Here is a 20,035-nt window from a genome sequence, read left to right as displayed (position 1 = left end):
CTGTGGGGGAATGGCTATAATTAATCTCCTAGAGTTTTAAAAGAGTAGTAAACACGGAGGAAAAAATCATTATTTTCCTTAGATTGAGAAAAGAAAAAGAAAAAAAATTAGTCTATTAGTTCAAATATTAAAAGAGGAAACTGTGACATTGAGAACATTAATTTTGTAGGAAAAAAATTTCAAGGAAACTGAAATATTACATTTTGAGACAATAAAAAACAAAATTGGAAAAATAGAATTTAAATTGAGTTCCATAGAACGTTTCTGTGTGAGTAAAAATAACCCATATATAACGAAAAATGTTTTGTTGTCTTTACTTCCAGATAAAACAGAGCCTCCATGAGGGCAGAGATTTGGGTCTTTTCACTCATGCATCATCAGTAGCTGGAACAGTGCTTAACACAGAGAAGGTGCTTAAGGTATAGATGCATTTTTAAAAAAAAAAGTATCTTCAAGCTTTAAACTTCAAGATTATTTAATAGAGTTAGGGATGGATTAATGCGTGATCTATAGATAGTAAACAGAACCAAATTGAGACAAATTCAGTTGTGGGTGATAATACTCTCAAACTTCAACCCATTTATTGTAGCAGGTTTGCTGTAGAAAACAAATTAGATTACATTTTAAACGATTTTAAATTCATATATTAATAGGAATCTACTAATGTTTTCAAATATTAATTTCCCACATATTAATAAAATGTTACCATCAAAATATCTTACAGAAATTTAGAATCATAGTAAAGAGAAAAATGCAATTAAATATTATATAACAATTTCATATTTTAAGATATGACCCATATACACTAGTTTGATATACTATTTTTATAGTATGTGTGTATCATAACTCTTTATTATCCCCAGATATGATTATAGAGCAGTGTCCAGAAGATGAAAATGTATAATAAAACATTTTCTGTTTATTTTGATGGTCCTTAAATGCATAACCGTTATTTGCCAAAATTAACCTAGATTCAGACTTTCAGCCTAGATTCAGTCTTTCATGATTTGATATAACTGAGCAGCTATGTGACTCCAATTGAATTGTACTGTGTTAACAATTTTACTATACGGTTGTTTGTGATGGTAGAAACTATTAATAAAAAACAAAAATTGACTTTAGTCTCAACAAATTGCTATTTTTCAAATTACTACCTTAATTTCATTTTTTAAATGAAGTCATTTCAATGAATAAAAATGTCTGTAAAATTAACCAAGTTTTCAAAGTTATTATAGGATCAATCTACATAAAACCAATTGTAGGGAATGGATTTCATTGGATTGCAGTTTTTATAATAACAAAAGTTGTATAGAAAGTAAAATCTTGTGACTATTTTAGTAACAAAAGAAGTAAATAAAAGACTAAAACCACCCTCATAACAATGATATTAGTAAAGATTCTATAGAAGGAATAGTAGGTGAGCCTGTACTAAGTTTCTTCTTGATAACCGGAAATAACTGTGATAGCATCTTTTATGAATTCATTACTAAAATTCTCTTATAAATTTGGAAGTATGGATCATTTTCTATTTATGCACTGAATTCTGTACCAGTCTCACAGATGCCAGAAGCAGAATTAGTATGGAAATGATAAGGTAGAAGAACAATTAACCCTGACTTTAGGAAAACTCTGTCACCAATTAGATATGTCACTAATTTGCAGAGCAAAGTATCAGAGAAAAAAAGAAGTCAGTGGAACAACGGCCCCAGAAGTCTACACTGGGATTCACCATGGATGTGTGATCCAGAACAGGATTGCCTATGCACAGGGGGAAGACATGTACTTAGCAGAGACCTGATATGGGGCTATGAAGTAAGAGGTGATTCAAGAGATCATGCAGTGCTGGGAGATGTTGAGATCTTGTCCTGACAGAATGGAGACATGTTGCTGAGCACCGTGGGCATTCAGTCAATATATTTTCAGTTTCCTTTATTTTTTGTGAACGTTGTTAAAGTTCAGTCTATTCTCAATGGGGCAGCCAGAGTGATTATTTTACAAGTCAGCCAGATTATATCACTTCTCTAAACCTTCCAATGGACTCACTTCTAATTAACATGAAAATCAAAGTCCATATAATGGCTATATTGCCCTAATTTATCTGATTCTTGTTAGGTCTTTTACTTCATCTGCTCCTGTCACCTTCCCTCATTCTGCTCCAGCCACAATTGACCAACATGCTGGCCAACACACTAGAAATGGTCCAGCCACAGGACTTGTGTTATTCTTCCCTCCTGGAATACTTCCTCCATATATCTGTACAGCTTGCACCCTCACCTACTTCGAGACTTAGATCATATATTACCTTTCGGTTGATCCTCTCCCTGACGACCATAGTTACATGTTCAAAGTTTCCCCTCACAGTAGTCATCTCTATCACCCTTTTCTCCATAGTACTGTATATTTTAAAGTTGATTTTGTTTCTTTTTTCTTACTAAAAATAGGTTCTATGAGGGCAGGAGAGCAGATATGTTAATTTGTTTTGCTTACTGATGCATTTTTATACCTAGAATAGTGCCTGTCACATTGTAGGAACTTAATAAATATCTGTTGAATGAATGAGTATTCATATGGGATCAACTGATATTTAAAGTCAAAATTGTAGTAGGAGTTATAGATTGGCTCCTAAATGGGACCCTTTCCTATTTGAAAGTGATATTAATTATAAAAATATCTATTTTTAATAATTTGATCTTTGGATTATTATTTACTATCCAAATAATCTTGTTTAATACATTAATATTAATATATGATTGTAGAGAATATGGAAAATATCAGGAAGTGTGAGGGCAAAATTGTATTACTTACAATATGTGTCATTCATATTTTAGTGTATTTTATTCTAATGTTATACAACTACTTTACACATAGTTATGTGTCCTGCTTTTTACACTAATATTTACATTATGGGTGATTCCCACATTCTAAAAATAAATAATTGAATATTGAAAATATTTAATAAATATTTATTAAATATTTAATAAATATTTAATAAATATTTGAATATTGTAAATCTTTTTAATGGCTTCAAATTATCAAATCTAAAATGAACATATTTTAAATTATTTCTTAATGATCTGATCTGTTTCCACTTTTTCATTATGATAATAATGCCATTTATTTAAATTAAATAGGTTATATTTAGAAATCCTATAATTATGTTGTCATGGAATAAAAAAATGGAATGATTGTATGACACCTCAAAATAATGTAATGACATAGAAAGTTTGTTTTTCTAAACTGAAATGGACCACCACACACACACACACACACACACACACACACAAGAAATGGCCCTTTGTTGTGCCAAGCACATTGTGTGGTCACTATATTTTTATAGCCACAAAACAGTCTAGAAAAGATTCAGACAGGTCAACCCAGTAGTAGCTGAGGAAATGGAGACTGACCTTAAAAGAGACTGAACTTGAAATGAGGGAGCTAGACTCCTAGGTTGTTAAAAATATGAGACATACTAACAAAGTCTCAACAGTTTGAGAGAAAACAATATGAGACATACTAACAAAGTCTCAACAGTTTGAGAGAAAACAATCAAGTAGTAAATGACTTTAGTGGTCTATAACTGACTATGGTGAGAAATTAAATTAGTTATGAAAAAGATGGTGTACAAACAAAAGCATTCTACTATGTAGTATTTTATTTTCTCTTTGCGAAGAATTTTTTTCAGAGGAGTGCAATATTCATTCACTGGTGTACCCTGAACACCTAGTCCTGGCATATTGGGGGTGATCAATAAATAATTTTGGACTGACTGATTCTATATATGTAATAAATATATAAACAAAGGTCTATACATAATTTTATACTAATGATTTACTCAGTTTCCAGAGATAGCATCTGCAAGTCTTTCCAGATAGAGAAATATGAGATATTACAGAAATTAAAATGATTTTATTTTCTTGGTAATCAACTCTGTAAATAAGACAGCAAATTTCCACACAAAAAGCAGGCAAGGAAGCTCTGAGAATCAAATTGTTGATCTATACAGTTTAAATTGAAGAGAGACTTGCTCCACTTTCATTTGTTTGCTTCTGTAGATGTAGTCACAGACAGCTAATAAAATCATTTTCAATTGCTTTGGGAAAGAGTCAGGAATTTCTTCAAATTTGATTTGGATTTGGCCTCTGCTTTACTATCAATCAGTTACTTAAAGTGTTAAGGAGGATTGCATAGCAGTCAAGTGCCATTTATGTGGTTGGAGTGCCTTATGTTGTGTTTTTAAAATGTCTTAATAGATTGAAATGTATTTCTCATGTTGAACAATCCCTAAAGATTTCAAGACAATTATAAATTCACTGTAATTTGTTTATTCATTTATTGTTTCAACAAGTTTCTTCTTTTTTCTCACTCGACCATTCCAGTTTAAATGTTTCTTATGTATTTTATGTCTTTCTGTAAATTGCTTTAAATATTTTGGAACAAACTGAGTATGAAAAAATCAATATTCATTTAATAAATTTTGTTTAGCACTTGCTCAGTGCAAGACCCTGGGCTAGTTTTAGAAATTTCAACAAAAATCATAAAATAAATAAGTAATTACCTTATAAATCTACCTGAAATAATTCTAAACCATCAGGAATCATAAAATTGGTACCATGTATTATCATCCTTCTGACATTAACTAAATTACTCTGAATGGCATTGTTTTAATTCAGACCTCAGTGATTTACATAAAGAGTAAGAGGTAACATACAATAAGATTCACTAAAAACATTAAAAGATCACTTTTCAAAAGAGACCAAGAAAGGCCAAAATTCATAGTTATGTAGTTACTATAACTGAGCATGAGATTTGGGTTTCATCTTTTACTATTTATGGAAAAAGTATAAAAGATAAACATGTGGAAGGAAATGAGTCTCGATGATTTAAGGCAGGGAAGAGGATCAAAGGATAATGATACATTTATATTTAAATAAAATTTAAAATTATTTTAACCCACATTATCCTATTTATAATTCATACCAAATTACATATTATTATTTCTATTTTATATGAGGACACTGAGGCTCAGAGAAGTTAAATGACTACAACATCACTCAATTGTAAGCAGCATGACTGAGATTGAAAAACAAAATTATTTTTAAACTTCAAGTTCAGTTCTCTTTTCTCTACCAGATAGGGTCTGATATCATTGTTTCAAATAAATATTGTTTAAAACAGACAAAACGTATTTACTGTCTACTGAGATTTTATTTCCATAAACATTTTACCTATGCTTAGAACAGACACAAAAAGTGACTCTCTTGTCTTAGAACGATTGGATGTAGACTCAAGCAAGGATCATTTACAGGGGTCAAAGCACTAGGCAGCCGGTAAAATCTTCCTGGTCCCTCCCTGCAGAGTTACCAGAAGAGACAACCACAATTTCTTCCCAACCTTGAAACACTTCAATGTCTGGAAAGACTGAATTGCTCTGGAAAGAGGATCTCATGCCTGAGATTTTGTCTTTGATATGGTCACTTGTATTCCCCATTACTTATTCTAAAAAGAAGCTGTTGTAGCCTCACAGAAAATAGAGGACAGAACCGTCATTCAGGACTGCTAGATAACACTTTCTACTAAGGACATTCTACTGATGTCCCTTAAAGATTATCTTGTTGGTGTAGGAACTGGGTAAGTGGTTTGCTATACATGTAAGTGAGTGAAGTACAACATACACATACATATACATGCATATATTTAAAAACAATATATGTGCGTGTGTGTGTGTGTGTATATATATATATTTTTTTTTTAGAAAGGGGAGCATATGTTTTTTAGGAAGAAGGAAGCATGGATTTAGCTTCAAGAGATCTGTTTGTTTATATATATATCTGGCATCCTTGAATTTTCCCGCCTTTCCCTATGAGAAGACAAAGCAGCACTGAAGTGCCCTTCTTTTCAACGCTTTCACTGCGGTCTGAGGAAGAACCCTGAGTGCCGATGTCTCCAGGGTGTACACCTTTAATGTTAGTTGACACTAAGGCCTCATTACTGCTGGTTTGAAAGGGAAATTATTTAAAAATAATTCCCTGAGTAAGCGAAGGCTGATTCTTTCACAAGTAGCAAAATTTAGAGTTGACCTGACTCCTATTGTTAGCTAGGAGTAGTAGGCCCAGCTGCAGCTAGGGAGCTGGCTGACCACAAATACGGGGAGCCAGAGTGGCACAGCCAGTTTAAGCTGAACACACAAAGTTGAACTGAAACACGTTTTTGCTTACCTTGGCTGAGCGTGAGGTAAGCACCATATGAAAACTCAAAAGAAAGCTTTCTGCTCTGACAAACCTTTGTCTGTGCCTATACCATGGGACTTGGCAGGACACTTCTGGAACCACAAAAGTTAACTGTTAGACCTGAGAAAAAGCCTACATGTAAAAACTAAAGCAAAAACTTAATACTGTTCTTTAGATTGTTCTTAATAGGACATTTATATTACAATAAAATGTTCACTTTAAATAATCACCCATTAAATCTATTAGGCATCACACTGAGTTTTGTAATTATTTAAACAAATAATGAAATAATAAACAGCAAAAAAAATTTAAAAGGTCCTCCCTAAATCAAGTGAATCTTTAATTTTCAACAGCTGATTTTTTTTTTTTTAAATGATTACTCAGCAGCAAGCTTATACTCCTGTTTCCTTAGACATTTTGGCTAAATTTTTGGAAACGAAAACTATGGTTTTCCAAGACCATTACAGAAATCAACATCATTCTGTAAAATGATTTTATTTTCCTACTTCAAGTAAGATGAGATAATGGCAGAGATATTAATGACAGTGTGAATTTTCTCCAAAGTTGATATAATTACAGTATAATAAAAAGAAGTTATCTTTTCAAGTTACTACATGAAAATGTTAACTAATTTAGAAATTAGTACACTTTATTTAAATGTAGCAATACATATTATAATATGTTGACTTTACTATGATGTTGCTGAAATTTTAACTTGTACATTTTTAATGGCTGCTTTTTACATTAATGGCTATTATCAGTCAATAGACTAAATAGAAATAATTTATAAAACTATTTTTAAAAGCTAACTTAGTTCATAGATAGTGATACTTAGTTCAAATTATATTGGATTACTTAGCAAAAGTAATGGGGTTTTTCCCACTTTTTGAATATTATAAATAATGCTCCTATGAATACCCATGTATAAATTTTTGTTTGGACATATGTTTCAATTGTCTTGGCTATATACCTAGGATCAGAGGTCCTGGGTCATAGGGAAACTACATGTAACCTTCTGAGAAACTGCCAATTCTTTTTCTAAAGGCACTGCACCATGTTACATACTGACCAACAATCCAAGAGGGTTCCATTTCTCCATATCCTTGTCAACGCTTGTCACTTTCCATTGTTAGATTATAGCCATCTGATAAATTCTTGACTTTCATGACTTACAAAGAACTGATAAATCTTGCATGTGGGAGGGTGGAAGAAGAAGTTAAAGATGACTGTGAAGTTGTCAGTGACTGGTTTAGGCTGAACACAGACAGTGTTGAACTGAAACACATTTTGCTTCCCTTGGCTGAGTGGATGAATGAATGACGTTGTCATTACTGGAAGCGGAGCAGCAAGAAGAGCTGATTTCAGGGGAGAGACTAAATTGTGAGATTCTTGAAGCACCTCATCATTTACAATAGCAGGATGAGAACTTGGAACTATAACAGAGCTTATAGTGAGTGATTTTCAAACTTGGTAGAATTCAAGCAAAGACTCTGGAGCCACATGGTATGGGTTTATAACATTTACTACCTATATGACCTGAAATATAGTAAATGCTCAAAATAAGTTAGCTATTAAGTTATTAATGTCAGCTATACTTTTTGATAGCCCAAGTATAACAAATCTAAATTATTATTAACAATTAAAATACCATTGATAATATCCATGATTGTCCATTAATGATAAGGAGACAGGTAAAGAATAAAGTTCATATTAGAAGGTTAAAGGAATTGTATTAAGATCCATATTAGAAAGTGAAATCTACATTTATTTAAATAAACGTGTTATATATAAAAAAGCAAAAATGGGTGTTCTGTGGTGTGGGAATCAATGGTTTTTGTAGTATAGTTACATTAGAAAAGGTGGACCTGGATAGATCACTGAGGGATAGAGATGGCTTTGGAAATCAAGAGGCCATTGTAGAGAATTTGTACTCATGTGGGTAGGCTTGAAAGGAGGGATGAGAACAGATGGGTTCTCATAAACATTACCTGAGAGGGGAGAAAGTGGAAAGCACCTGGAAAAAACTTCCCTCACATTGCCACTTTGGCCAGAATGCTGGTGAAGACCAAGAAGTGATCTTACTACATATTTAGGGTGCTGAACTTGCCACCAGTGTGGACAAATCCTCTGTGCCCCACCTCAAATATTATAGTATCAGAGTAGTCTAGTTTTGGCACAAATTCACTGTGGTAATTATACTGAAGGCCAAGTGTGTCAAGATGATGACGGCATAGTTGAGCTTATTTTATATATGATTCTTTGAAAGGAAAATAGCAAATACAGAAAGTAGAAAATGGGTGATTTTTAACCATTAATTTTATTTTTGGAAGTATTAGAGTAAAATGTTTTTTTGTGTGTGTTATTGTTATATTAGTTACAGTAACTAGAGATAAGTTCGATCATATTTTTAAAGTTTCTAAACTCTCTGGCATACAATAGATTTTCAGCTAATAACTGACATATGTTCTTGAAATGCTTGCCCCGAAGATGAGCTGTAGACTAAACAGAGAATCAGACTGGAATCATTGGTTTTGCTTAGTTAATTGAAGAATCAGGTATTTGGAAAATCATCCATAAGAATAACAAAATGCTATAATATCTATTGTCATGTTCTTCTGGTTCTTAATGTTAGTTTGAATTGGGGAGAACATTAGATTGGCAGTTCAGAAATTTTTGAATTTCTATCACTAGAAAATATATAGCAAAAGCTATACTTTCCTCCACTGAAGGATTTCAGCATGAAGGTTCTTTAGGTCTAGATCCAAGCAAAATAGTGAATTGAAAGTTTTTCTTTCATGATCTCAATTTTCCCTTTTCACCTTCTCTACATGAGTTCTTTTCTGTCTGTATTCCTCAGGTCAAGGAGACATTGCATCTAATCAGAAACTGGCAATATTTGTCTCACTATGTCTCCTTTTCCTTCTACAGTTTATATATTTATACATTTTTTTTTAAACAAAAGGACCCATGAAGAATAAACTAAAGGTAATCAGCTCTAACTAGTTGTGCCCAGTATGATGTTTGCTACTCTGGGAATTCTGAATAGATATTGTTAAAACGTTAATTTTTTCATTTGTTATCTTATTTCATTATACATACAATTAGCAATTGCTTCTTTTCAAATACCAAACTCTTGAGAAATCAGTGTGTTGTTTATCAAGGTTTAAATGCAAGTTTTATTGAAGCAGATTTTGTCCAAGTCTGTCCCTGTAACAGATTCAAAGCAAACAAAATTATTTTAGAGATACTAGACTTTGTGTTAGATAAACACAAAATAGGTGACACATGCTGACATTTCTCATGGTAAGAATTCTAAGAATTTTTTAATATAATTTTTAACAGATTTGATGAAACAGATTTTAACATCTGTGAAACAGATTAATATATGCTCAGAAATTCATCCAAATCTTATAAATTAGATTTATAAATAAACTGATTATGTACCAATATTAGAATTCAGCCTTCATGTACTTACTGGTTGTTAGCGTAGTTTATTGACTATAGCAATCATTTAAAAAATCATTCTCAGCCAGCTAAACCTTGTAGGAAAGCATCATTTCATATGGAGAAAAAAATGAAGATGGTCCTCTGGGGTTCTCAAGAAATGTTAACAGCTGTTCTTCCCCTCACCTTCATCAGGAAGGTGGCATTGGCAGGAGTCTCCTGAGGTTGAAGGTATGAGAGGGAGGAAGTGATGTGACTGATAGGCTCTGTGTCTCCACTAAGTACACCTAGAGTGACTATGATTTTTTGTTTCTCTTGCACTTCATAGGCCCAAGGGATGTCCTGCTTTATATGTAAGTTTATTTAGCATAGAATATTCTACACTGCTTGTATAATAACTGTCTTTACTGAAAGATTGAGAATAATTAAAATTAATACATCCTGGATACAAATAGTAATCAGTGTGAGTCAGTGAAGTGAATTGGTATACACTGTTAAAAGAGGCCAATCTGTTGGCACAGCAATGCTATGACCAAAAAACAAACAAAACAAACAACAACAAATCACCAAAAAACCAAGACACATACTAGAACCTGTATAGTGAAATCTCTCTTAGTTGGTCCAAGCTAAATGTTTTACCAGATTTTTAGTAAAGCCATGGGTGTCTTTTAGGAAGTGGACTTGCTGAGCATTTCTCTCTGATGTTTTGTCTCAATTACACTCCACCTACAATGCAGTGCTATCATTTTTCCCTTCCCCCATTAGCCTTACACACCACATACTTCATACTTCTGAATTCTCCCTCCTCAGAACCTTTTATTCCATCTCAAAGATTTTAATCTGAGCCTACATTCCTTCTTTAATCTAGCATCTACTAATTGACTTTGAAGTTGAGCTTTTCTCGTTCAGGCTTTGGCACTTTCAAGAAAATATTTGGCCACATTCAACTATTTATCTCTTTTCAATCCAGTAATGTTTTATTAAATTATAATGAAATAATCTTAGACGTTTTAAAAATTAAATGTGATCATTTATTATAGGGAGTGAAGATATCAAGATATATTTTAGTGGCATTTCTCTCATCCATATTTATGCATAGGAGTGTCAGCAGAAATTAGCATTAAATACATAGTGGAATATATTTCCTAATACATCTGTAAATGTGTAATACACCCAAACAGGAATAAACCTAAATAAAGCAGCATTTGGTATTGCTTATCTCTTCCACCTGCACTGAATACCAGAGCGTTAAGTGGTTTCTAATGCTCCTATCTATAAAAACATCTAAAAGGATTCTTTGTTTTAGATTTCTCTAGAAAGAAAATGATTAAAAATGAATTATGAAATAAACTATGCAATTGAACAGTTAAATATAATTCTTGGTTGTTTCTTTTTTAATGCAATTGAAAGGTATTTCAACAAGTCTTTTCCAGATTTATTTATAAATTCTATGATCTATGAACCTGTAACTTGTATACTGATGTAGGAAATATTAAAAAAACGGAAGAGATTCTCTTACTTCTCATTTGCACTCTCTGCAAAAAGCTGACATTATTGTTCTCTGTTCTTCCTGAACATCTCTTGTTTTTACATCTCCCCAGCATTTGTCTCTCTTTCTCTCTCTCTTTCTGAAGCTTTAGGGAGGAATTTAATGTTCTTTATTGTTTAGAAGGAAAAGAATTACTACCAGATAAATACCTTTTCAAGAAACTTCCTGTTTATGTGAAATCGTTCATTGATTTGTGCACGTGTGAGTGAGTGTGTGTGTGTGTTACAATATCAGACGTCTTGGATGATGGCACAAACCCATATTTTATCTTTTTTCTTGTTTAACCTTGTTATTTCAGTATGTTGAGGTTACTTTGAAGCTTATTTTTTCTTCTATGGCATCATAAGTACATTAACTTTGAGTTTATCATGTAATTATTTCAACTGCGAACATTAGCTTTGCCTTTTAACTTTCTCTCAGGCATTTCTTTCTTTTTTTTTTTTTTTTGATTAATTAATTTTTTTTTGCCTGTGTTGGGTCTTCGTTGCTGCGTGCAGGCTTTTTCCAGTTGCGGTGAGGGGAGCTACTCTTCGTTGCAGTGCGTGGACTTCCCATTGCGGTGGCTTCTATTGTTGCAAAGCACCGGCTCTATGCATGCAGGCTTCAGTAGTTGTGGCATGTGGGCTCGCTCAGTAGTTGTGGCTTGCAGGCTCTAGAGCACAGGCTCAGTAGTTGTGGTGCACAGGCTTAGTTGCTCCAAGGCATGTGGGATCTTCCCGGACCAGGGATCGAATCCGTGGCCCCTGCATTGGCAGGCAGATTCTTAACCACTGCACCACCAGGGAAGTCCTCTCAGGCATTTCTTACTAACCACATTTATTGTGTGTGAGAATTTGAAAAATAAGATGTCCAGTGGACCCTGACAGATTTCTAACCTTTGCTCCAGAAACTTAATGTTCCTTGTGCCTCCCACTATTCATGGAGAGACAAAACCAAATAAGGTATGACATAGTCTTAAAAAGTTTAATATATGGTTGGGGTATGTGGAGGGGGTCAAGAGAAGAGAGATAGTGACATTTGAGCTGGATTTCAAAAATTGTTGGATATCCACAGGTGGGGACCATGCGAAGACAATTTTAAATAATGTCCACAACATGATTATTTCTGACGGCACTAACTGGAAATCTAAATGAAAAAAAAGAGAGTAATGATTATACATTATTGTATATTCTATTGTAATTAAACACTAACTTAATGACCCAAGAAATCACTCAAAGATATAATGTGTTTACTAAAGTTTGTAGGCAACTATGAATATTATATATATAAAACATACATATTAATTCCTTTAAAAAGACTTGATTAAAAAACATTGGAATGTAGGATTGTACAGAATTTTATTTCTTTTTAACACATGAATGCATCTTTAAGTTGTACCTTGTAATTTTTTAAAAGAAAAAATATATGTCTATAAAGAGATGTGTAGACAGCATTTATTTCTGTGAAACTCTATGTGCAGTCGTGGAACTGGTGTGAACCAGAATTGGAGGGGAAAATAGAAAGCAGGGAGAGACTATTGTGCTTGTCCAAAGGAGACAAAATGAGGGTAGCAATACCTGGAATGAAATCAAGCAGACAAACACATAAAATGCTGGGGAGACAATGGAAGAAAAAACAACAAAAATACTTAATTGAAACTAAAAATGAACAGTAAAGAATCAAGAGCACTTGCAAGGTTTTTAGTCTAAGCAGCAGGAAGTATGGAAATTCTAGAGATGTGGGCAGTACAAAGAGAAGAAAATTAGTGAGGGTAGATGAAGGATTCTCTTATTTGAGATTGTTGGTAGCATCATCAGGCAAAGTCTGGCAGAATGTTGAAAATAAGATTCTAGGTTTAGGAAAGGGCAGAATTCCAGATATGTATCTGAGTTGCATCATTATAGGTGCAATTCTGCAGGGTAGAAAGGACAGAGAAGATGTAAGCATAGAGAGGGTTGGAACAGAGGTTTCCAAGTTATTTTGTGACTTGGAGCCCTCTGTCTTTTCTAGTGAAGACTGTGGACCCCTTCTCAGAATAATGGCTTTACAAACATAAAATATTTTATGAATTAATATAGATAACAATTAGTTTGAAATAGAGCTATCAAAATATTTTTTAAAAAATAATTTAAAACGTGATATATTAATATGAATTGTACTTATTAATATATTAGGTAATATATTAATATATTCAATTTAATGGGGTCTAATAACTGCCATAATTCAAATACAATGATGACTCTAAACAACATTTAAGGAGATCTGAAAAACTTTAATGTGATATAAACTGTCTATGTTTTCCAGTGGTGCCAAAGTCACAGTACTGCTAATACCACTATGCTTTGTAACTACATTAATATTTCATGGAAATACTAAACTTATGTTTGAAGTTAGTTAGATGCCCTTTCTTACCATGCAAATTCACGGACTCCCTGAATTCTATGCAGTGACTCCTTGGTGGTCCATGATTCAGAGCTTCTTTAGAGCAGGTGCATGTGGGGAGACATAGATTCCTAGAGCTGGTTTGGGACATAGTAGAATATATTTGGTTGGGGAAACTTCCCAGCAAGGGCATGTTTGTGTTAATGTGCAGTAATGCCAAAGACAGCATTATTTTTAAGATCATAGACTCCAGGCGAGAATGCCAGTTTAAACACTACTTAAACCCTCTGTGCCTCAGCCTGTCTATTTTTTAATCCTCAAAGGGTTAATGTGAGGATTAAATGTATTAGTGTTTGCAGTATGGTCTGGTGCATGTTAAGCACTATATAAAAAGGATTTATCAAATAAATAAATATGCTCAGGTTAATCCTCAAGCTGACTGAGCCATGCAATTAGTTACAGGTTGCCTCTATCTTAAAGGTCTTCTGAGCCAGTGAAATAGACAACAATTGAGAAGACAGAGAGATAGGAAAAAACAAAACAAAACTAGGAGCATGCAAGTCAGGAGGAAATGAGTTTTTAAGGGAGATAGCTCAGAAGAACAGATGCTACTTGGAGGTCAAGGACTAAGCCTGAGAACAGATATCTGGATGGGTATTGGTAATCAGTAATTAGGTCATTGGTAGTCTTCTGGAGAGGATCCAATATATGGACAGAAGCAGATGCCAGACATCAAGCCATTTATTGAATAGGTTGATAGGAACAAACAAAGCCAGTGAATTGGATTACTTTGCTCAAAAGTCAGTTCATGAAAGAAAGGAGATTGAAAATTTATCAGATTTAACAGAAATGACCTAGATGGTACAGGGGAAGTACTCAATGAAGGGAAAGATTGTAACTGATGGAGAAAGAGAAGGAGCAAACAATTGCTAGAACCAGGTCCTGATTAATGTAGGAAAGAATGAGACTTATGTAGAAAGTTTCATCTTGGACTAAAAAAAGAGGTCAAATCCTTTTGAAGCTGGGGGCTATAAGGAGAAACAGATAAAGATAGCCAAGTATTGTGATCAAATTAAAAAGAACACCTAGGAGGCCTCTATGCTGGAGGATCCTTCACCCATAACTGTTGTGGAAGAGATATTCACAAGAATAGAGAGTGCGGAGAAAGATGGAAACCCCCTTAGGGTGAGTGAGAAACATTTTTGATTGATTGCTACAGGAAATGCAACAAGCATCTAATTAGAGATTAATATAAATATTGTCAAGTAGCTATGGGGACTTAGTTGGGCTAAAGAGGATAGATAGATTTCATCCTAAATATCACTTCCCTAGGTAAATCTGCATTGATTAAACTCCCAGCATATGTTTAATTATCCCTGCTGTGTGCTTTCTTTGTGCCCTGCACTTATATAATTATTTTTTGTTGTATGGCTAGAGTGTAAACTTTTTAAGGGCTCCATTTTGTTCATTCATATACACATATTCAAAACATGGCACATAAAGGATATTGAACAATTTTTTGCTTTTAATAAATGCCTTTTGGGAGATGGGTCCAAGATGGCAGAGTAGAAGGACGTGCGCTCACTCCATCTTGCAAAAGCACTGGAATCACAGCTAACTGCTGAACAATCATTGACAGGAAGACACTGGAACTCACCAAAAAAGATACTCCACATCCAAAGACAAAGGAGAAGCCACAATGAGATGGTAGGAGGGGAGCAATCACAATAAAATCAAATCACATAAGTGCTGGGTGGGTGACTCTTAAACTGGAGAATGATTATACCACAGAAGTCCACCCACTGGAGTGAAGGTTATGAGCCCCACATCAGGCTTCCCAACCTGGGGTTCTGGCAATGGGAGGAGGAATTCCCGGAGAATCAGACTTTGAAGGCTAGCGGGATTTGATTGCAGGACTTCGACAGGACTGGGGGAAACAGAGACTTTACTCTTGGAGGGCACACACAAAGTAATGTGCTCCTCAGGACCTAGGGGAAGGAGCAGTGACCCTGTAGCAGACTGAACCAGACCTACCTGCTAGTGTTGAAGGGTCTCCTGCAGAGGTGGGGGGTGGTTGTGGCTCACCGTGGGGACAGGACACCAGGAGCAGGAGTTCTGGGAAGTACTCCTTGGTATGAGCCTTCACGGAGTCTGCCATTAGCCCCACCAAAGAGCCTGTAACCTCCAGTGCTGGGTTGCCTCAGGCCAAACAACCAACAGGGAGGGAACTCAGCCTCACCCATCAGCAGACAAGTGGATTAAAGTTTTACTGAGCTCTGCCCAAGATAGCAACACCCAGCTCTACCCACCATCAGTCCCTCCCATCAGGAAGCTTGCACAAGCCTCTTAGATAGCCTCATCCACCAGAGGGCAGACAGCAGAAGCAAGAAGAACTACAATCCTGCAGCCTCTGGAACAAAAACCACATTTACAGAAAGACAGACAAAATAAAAAGGCAGAGGACTATGTACCAGATGAAAGAACAAGATAAAATCCCAGAAAAACAACTAAATGAAGTGGAGATAGGCAACCTTCTAGAAAAAGAATTCAGAATAATGATAATGAAGATGATCCAGGACCTCAGAAAAAGAATGGAGGCAAAGATTGAGAAGATATAAGAAATGTTTAACAAACACCTAGAAGAATTAAAGAACAAACAAACAGAGGTGAACAAACAGAGATGAACAATACAATAACTGAAATGAAAAATATACTAGAAGGAATCAATAGCAGAATAATTGAGGCAGAAGAACAGATAAGTGACCTGGAAGACAGAATAGTGGAATTCACTGCCGCAGAACAGGATAAAGAAAAAAAGAATGAAAAGAAATGCAGACTAAGAGACCTCTGGGACAACATTAAATGCACCAACATTCGCATTATAGGTGTCCCAGAAGGAGAAGAGAGAGAGAAAGGACCTGAGAAAATATTTGAAGAGATTATAGTTGAAAACTTCCTTAACATGGGAAAGGAAATAGCCACCCAAGTCCAGGAAGCGCAGAGAGTCCCAGGTAGGATAAACCCAAGGAGAAACATGCCAAGACACATAGTAATCAAATTGACAAAAATTAAAGACAAAGAAAAATTATTAAAAGCCACAAGGGAAAAATGACAAATAACATACAAGGGAACTCCCATAAGGTTAACAGCTGATTTCTCAGCAGAAACTCTACAAGCCAGAAGTGAGTGGCATGATATATTTAAAGTGATGAAAGGGAAGAACCTACAACCAAGATTACTCTACCCTGCAAGGATCTCATTCAGATTTGGCAGAGAAATCAAAAGCTTTACAGACAAGCAAAAGCTTAGAGAATTTAACACACCAAACCAGCTCTACAAAAAATGCTAACAGAATATCTCTAAGTGGAAAACACAAGAGGAGAAAAGGACCTACAAAATCAAACCCAAAACAATTAAGAAAATGGTAATAGGAATATATATATCGATAATTATCTTCAATGTGAATGTATTAAATGCCCCAACCAAAGGACATAGTCTCACTAAATGGATACAACATCAAGACCCATATATATGCTGTCTAAAAGACACCCACTTCAGACCTAGGGACACACAAAGACTGAAAGTGAGAGGATGGAAAAAGATATTCCATGCAAATGGAAATCAAAAGAAAGCTGGAGTAGCAGTACTCGTATCAGATAAAATAGACTTTAAAATAAAGAATGTTACAAGAGACAAGGAAGGACACTGCATAATGATCAAGGGATCAATCCAAGAAGATATAACAATTATAAATATATAAAATCAGCTCAACACATAAGGCAAATGCTAACAGCTATAAAAGAGGAAATCAACAGTAACACAATAATAGTGGGGGACTTTAACACATCACTTACACCAATGGACAGATCATCCAGACAGAAAATTAATAAGGAAACACAAGCTTTAAATGACACAATAGACCACAGAGATTTAATTGATTAAATTCCATCCAAAACCAGCAGATTACACTTTCTTCTCAAGTGCACACGGAACATTCTCCAGGATAGATCACATCTTGGGTCACAAATCAAGACTCGGTAAATTTAAGAAACTTGAAATTATATCAAGCATCTTTTCTGACCACAACGCTATGATATTAGAAATGAATTACAGGGGAAAAAACGTAAAACAAGCAAACACGTGGAGGCTAAATAATATGTTAGTAAATAACCAATATATCACTGAAGAAATCAAAGAGGAAATCAAAAAATACCTAGAGACAAATGACAAAAAAAACACGATAATCCAAAACTTATGGGATGCAGCAAAAGCAGTTCTAAGAGGGAAGTTTATAGCAATACAATCCTACCTCAAGAAACAAGAAAAATCTCAAGTAAACAATCTAACCTTACACCTAAAGTAATTATAGAAAGAAGAACAAACAAAACCCAAAGTTAGTAGAAGGAAAGAAATCATAAAGATCAGAGCAGAAATAAATGAAATAGAAACAAAGAAAACAATAGCAAAGATCAACAAAACTAAAAGCTGGTTCTTTGAGAAGATAAACAAAATTGATAAACCTTTATCCAGACTCATCAAGAAAAAGGGGGAGAGGACTCAAATCAATAAAATTAGAAATGAAAAAGGAGAAGTTACAACAGACACTGCAGAAATACAAAGCACCATAAGAGACTACTACAAGCAACTCTATGCCAATAAAATGGACAACCTGGAAGAAATGGACAAATTCTTAGACAGGTATAACCTTCCAAGACTGAACCACAGAGAAACAGAAAATATGAACAGACCAATCACAAGTAATGAAATTGAAATTGTGATTAAAAATTTTCCAACGAATAAAAGTCCAGGACCAGATGTCTTCACAGGTGAATTCTATCAAACATTTAGAGAAGAGCTAACAACCATCCTTCTCAAACTCTTGCAAAAAATTGCAGAGGAAGGAACACTCCCAAACTCATTCTGTGAGGCCACCATCACCCTGATACCAAAACCAGACAAAGATACTACAAAAAAAGAAAATTACAGACCAACATCACTCATGAATATAGATGCTAAAATACTAGCAAACAGAATCCAACAGCACATTAAAAGGATCATACACCATGATCAAGTGGGATTTATTCCAGGGATGCAAAGATTCTTCAATATATGCAAATCAATCAATGTGATATACCATATTAACAAATTGAAGGATAAAAACCATATGATCATCTCAATAGATGCAGAAAAAGCTTTTGACAAAATTCAACATCCATTTATAATAAAAACTCTCCAGAGAGTGGGCATAGAGGGAACCTACCTCAACAATATAAAGGCCATATACAACAAACCCACAGCAAACATCATTCTCAATGGTAAAAAACTGAAAACATTTCCTCTAAGATCAGGAACAAGACAGGGATGTCCACTCTCACCAATATTATTCAACAGTTTTGGAAGTCCTAGCCATGGAAATCAGAGAAGACAAAGAAATAAAAGGAAGACAAACTGGAAAAGAAGAACTAAAACTGTCACTTTTTGCAGATAACATGAAACTATACATAGATAATCCTAAAGATGCTACCAGAAAGCTGCTAGAGCTAATCAATGAATTTGGTAAAGTTTTAGGATACAAAATTAATGCACAGATATCTCTTGCAGTCCTATACACTAACAAGGAAAGATCAGAAAGAGAATTTAAGGAAATAATTCCATTCACCATTGCAGCAGAAAGAATAAAATACTTAGGAATAAACCTACCTAAGGAGGTAAAAGACCTGTACTCAGAAAACTGTAAGACACTGATGAAAGAAATCAAAGATTACACAAACAGATGGAGAGATATACCATGTTCTTGGATTGGAAGAGTCAACATTGTGAAAATGTCTATACTACCCAAAGCAATCTACAGATTCAATGTAATTCCTATGAAATTACCAATGGCATTCTTCACAGAATTAGCTGGAGGAATCAGAATCCCCAACTTCAGACTATACTAGAAAGCTACAGTAATCAAGACAATTTGGTACTGGCACAAAAACAGAAATAAAGATCAATGGAACAGGATAGAAAGCCCAGAGATTAAACCCACGCACCTATGGTCAACTAATCTATGACAAAGGAGGCAAGGATATACAATGGAGAAAAGACAGTCTCGTCAATAAGTGGTGCCGGGAAAACTGGACAGCTACATGTAAAAGAATGAAATCAGAACACTCCCTAACACCATACACAAAAATAAACTCAAAATGGACTAAAGACCTAAATGTAAGACTGGACACTATAAAGCTCTTAAGGGAAATATAGGAAGAACACTCTTTGACATAAATCACAGCAAGATCTTTTTTGACCCACCTCCTAGATTAATGGAAATAAAAACAAAAATAAACAAATGGGACCTAATGAAACTTAAAAGCTTTTGCACAGCAAAGGAAACCATAAACAAGAGGAAAAGACAACCCTCAGAATGGGAGAAATTATTTGCAAATGAAGCAACTGACAAAGGATTAATCTC

The 20,035-nt window shown here is 34.5% G+C and overlaps 1 long non-coding RNA gene across 1 annotated transcript; it reads right to left on the bottom strand.

Moving 5' to 3' along the window:
* Positions 1-4,362: 4,362 nt before the first annotated feature.
* LOC309626437 lies at positions 4,363-18,551 on the bottom strand. The gene is made up of 2 exons (XR_014243196.1): positions 11,370-18,551; positions 4,363-9,890 (listed from the first exon to the last, which is right to left on the bottom strand). It is a non-coding gene; the product is annotated as an uncharacterized lncRNA (long non-coding RNA).
* Between the last annotated feature and the right edge of the window lie 1,484 nt (positions 18,552-20,035).

The sequence above is a fragment of the Balaenoptera borealis genome (assembly GCF_965194805.1).
Source record: "Balaenoptera borealis genome assembly, chromosome: 1".
NCBI classification, from domain to species: Eukaryota; Metazoa; Chordata; class Mammalia; order Artiodactyla; family Balaenopteridae; genus Balaenoptera; species Balaenoptera borealis.
This window is presented reverse-complemented; position numbering and strand designations above follow the sequence as displayed.